Here is a 4,257-nt window from a genome sequence, read left to right on the forward strand (position 1 = left end):
AATTCAGTTGAACGCGCATTTTGTACCCCTCCGCCGCAGCCCCTTCCCCCTTCCTTTCCACCAACTTCGAAATCAGGGCTCGTGACATGCGCCCCACTTTTGCATAATTACCACACAATCACACATATGCAGTCATCTTTCTATAAAGTGTGCTTCTGAATGGGTGATTAGAGGACTTCAAATCCTGCTTTTTTCCAAGCAGCTTTTTACGTCAGTGACCCTCTCCCATCATCACCGTGGTGCATGGAGTGCAGCAAGACATGCACAACTAAAAAGTACATTTCAGTATTATGTCAACATCAACAACCTTTCTGGCGTGTCATCAATGAGAATGAGTCTATGAGGGTGAGGAATAGAAAATGTGGTTTCTGCTTTATTTAAAAGTCAAACCATTTACACCATAATTTCTGGGTTTGTGGTTTCTTTGAAACATAGTTCCTTTGAAAAACAGCAAAGCCTCATTTACATTTCAGACCAGACATGAATCAGTATAATGTGCAGTAATATGAACATCATTTAAAATGCCTGTTCCAGAAGGGTAGTCTTGCTCCATGTAGTATTTACTAGTGACATATTAAAACTTAAAATGAGTAGCTTTGAAAAATATGAAAATAGTAATAGTAATAATAATAATAATAATAATAATAATAATAATAATAATACATCTTTTAAATGCAGATACCACATGTAAAAATTATGTGATTTTAGTCCAGTCCATGTATCAAAGTCTATGACATCCTAAAACTAAATGCAAAAATGACTGGGGGAAATTTTAATAGAAGTTATTGTTAGCTACTTTTCATTGACTGAAATGAATATTAGACCATGAACACAAGTTTGTCATACCAGCAGTCACCCTGTAGCAGAGCTTAAAGATTCAAATTACACTCACTGGGTCCAGGAAGTTATTTAGCAGACTTTACTTATTTATGCAAATATTTCTATTTGCAGTCCCACAAACATCTGTGTTTTTAGCCACTGCTGCAAGCTTTTGTGTGACATTACTAGACAACAAAGCATTTTAATTCCCTTAAAAACATTAGTCAGTCGGTCAAAATTAAAGAGCGCAGAAACATGATGATGCCTTGACTGATAAGCAAGGATATGAGTGTCATATGTAACTGCACCACGTATAGGTGAATTACATACATAGGCTAAAACATTGCATTGCATCTAATCCATGCAATGCAGGTAACTTCAGTGATTCATCTACAGGGAGTGCAGAATTATTAGGCAAATGAGTATTTTGTCCACATCATCCTCTTCATGCATGTTGTCTTACTTCAAGCTGTATAGGCTCGAAAGCCTACTACCAATTAAGCATATTAGGTGATGTGCATCTCTGTAATGAGAAGGGGTGTGGTCTAATGACATCAACACCCTATATCAGGTGTGCATAATTATTAGGCAACTTCCTTTCCTTTGGCAAAATGGGTCAAAAGAAGGACTTGACAGGCTCAGAAAAGTCAAAAATAGTGAGATATCTTGCAGAGGGATGCAGCAGTCTCAAAACTGCAAAGCTTCTGAAGCGTGATCATCAAACAATCAAGCGTTTCATTCAAAATAGTCAACAGCATCGCAAGAAGCGTGTGGAAAAACCAAGGCACAAAATAACTGCCCATGAACTGAGAAAAGTCAAGCGTGCAGCTGCCAAGATGCCACTTGCCACCAGTTTGGCCATATTTCAGAGCTGCAACATCACTGGAGTGCCCAAAAGCACAAGGTGTGCAATACTCAGAGACATGGCCAAGGTAAGAAAGGCTGAAAGACGACCACCACTGAACAAGACACACAAGCTGAAACGTCAAGACTGGGCCAAGAAATATCTCAAGACTGATTTTTCTAAGGTTTTATGGACTGATGAAATGAGAGTGAGTCTTGATGGGCCAGATGGATGGGCCCGTGGCTGGATTGGTAAAGGGCAGAGAGCTCCAGTCCGACTCAGACGCCAGCAAGGTGGAGGTGGAATACTGGTTTGGGCTGGTATCATCAAAGATGAGCTTGTGGGGCCTTTTCGGGTTGAGGATGGAGTCAAGCTCAACTCCCAGTCCTACTGCCAGTTTCTGGAAGACACCTTCTTCAAGCAGTGGTACAGGAAGAAGTCTGCATCCTTCAAGAAAAACATGATTTTCATGCAGGACAATGCTCCATCACACGCGTCCAAGTACTCCACAGCGTGGCTGGCAAGAAAGGGTATAAAAGAAGAAAAACTAATGACATGGCCTCCTTGTTCACATGATATGAACCCCATTGAGAAACTGTGGTCCATCATCAAATGTGAGATTTACAAGGAGGGAAAACAGTACACCTCTCTGAACAGTGTCTGGGAGGCTGTGGTTGCTGCTGCACGCAATGTTGATGGTGAACAGATCAAAACACTGACAGAATCCATGGATGGCAGGCTTTTGAGTGTCCTTGCAAAGAAAGGTGGCTATATTGGTCACTGATTTGTTTTTGTTTTGATTTTGAATGTCAGAAATGTATATTTGTGAATGTGGCGATGTTATATTGGTTTCACTGGTAAAAATAAATTGAAATGGGTATATATTTGTTTTTTGTTAAGTTGCCTAATAATTATGCACAGTAATAGTCACCTGCACACACAGATATCCCCCTAAAATAGCTAAAACTAAAAACAAACTAAAAACTACTTCCAAAAACATTCAGCTTTGATATTAATGAGTTTTTTGGGTTCATTGAGAACATTGTTGTTGTTCAATAATAAAATTATTCCTCAAAAATACAACTTGCCTAATATTTCTGTACTCCCTGTATAATGCAAATTGACACTTTTGTTGATAAATCACACTAATTCTTCTTCTTTGTCTTCTTCTTTTGGCTGCTCTCTTTAGGGGTCGCCCCAGCGAATCATCTGCCTCTTTTCTTCCTCCCTGGTGCTCCATATTCCGCATCCTTTATCCAACATATCCACTATACCTCCTCTGCACACATCCAAACCATCTCAGTCTAGTCTCTCTAACCTTATCTCCAAACTACTGTCACGCTGATGTATTCATACCTAGTCTTATCCATTCTGTTCACACCCTTCTCCAAGGGTCTGCCACGTCCAGCTTGGCCTTCTGTGTTTTTATCAGTGCCACCATCTCCAAACAATACATAACACATCATATGAGGTCTCACCACCATATTTTATTCTTTCATCTACAATATTAGAAAGAAACACAAATTAGACAAAGATGTGTGAGCAAGCACCTGGTGAGTGTAGGAAGGAAAAACACTGTAAAAGCAGGAAGAACCTCCAGTCCAAAACCAGACTCAGGGAGGTTCTGCACACAGTTGGAGACAGAGTTTAATCATTGATAATGGTTAAATGCAATAGTGGTGTATAAGCACATTGAAAAAGAAAAGCTGCAAGTGAAGAAGAAAGTCTCAGTGCAACATGAAAAGACCCTCACCTCCACAAACACACACACACACACACACAGCAGGCCAAGTCTATTGCAGCATAACTAAGACATGGTTCAGGATCACCTGATCCAGCCCTAAATAAAACCTTTATTAAAAAAGAAAGTTTATTTTAGCTTTAAAAGTATAGAGCAGCTGTCTCACGTATGCAAACTGGGAGCTGGGAGACTCCTGACTTCTTCATACAGTATCACAGTAATTGTTCTACCAGGTGGTTTTAGGGTTGGTTTTATGATTAATCCTCACAGGAAGCATGCAGCTCTCATACACCCACAGAAACCAGGATATACCACAAGCAAAGATTTTAAACATTCAGGTTTTTGAGTTTACTTAAAGGACTTCAAGTAACATCAGTCATTTGCAAAGTACTTAACTCTCTGAAAGAATAACATAAATCACAAAAACCGCAAATAAAGACTTATTTTCAGTTATGGGATCTAGGGCAAATCGTGGTTATTAAAGAGGAATAGTAAACATAGATAAGCGTATGAGGAAAATGATCAAATGTAAAGTTTTGGTCTGTTTTGCACAAATTACTACAACAATACACTGAAAAGGCAGAGTACACATAATATAATAGGTCAAAGTCATTAAAATAACCAAATGGAAAGACACAATTAAATTCAAACTTGTAGTGTATACAGATAGATAGATAGATAGATAGATAGATAGATAGATAGATAGATAGATAGATAGATAGATAGATAGATAGATAGATAGATAGATAGATAGATAGATAGATAGATAGATAGATAGATAGATAGATAGATAGATAGATAGATAGATATTAGCTGCATTCTGTGAAGCTCTTGAGACATTTTAATGCTTCAT

Source organism: Astatotilapia calliptera, chromosome 12, assembly GCF_900246225.1.
Source record: "Astatotilapia calliptera chromosome 12, fAstCal1.2, whole genome shotgun sequence".
NCBI classification, from domain to species: domain Eukaryota; kingdom Metazoa; phylum Chordata; class Actinopteri; order Cichliformes; family Cichlidae; genus Astatotilapia; species Astatotilapia calliptera.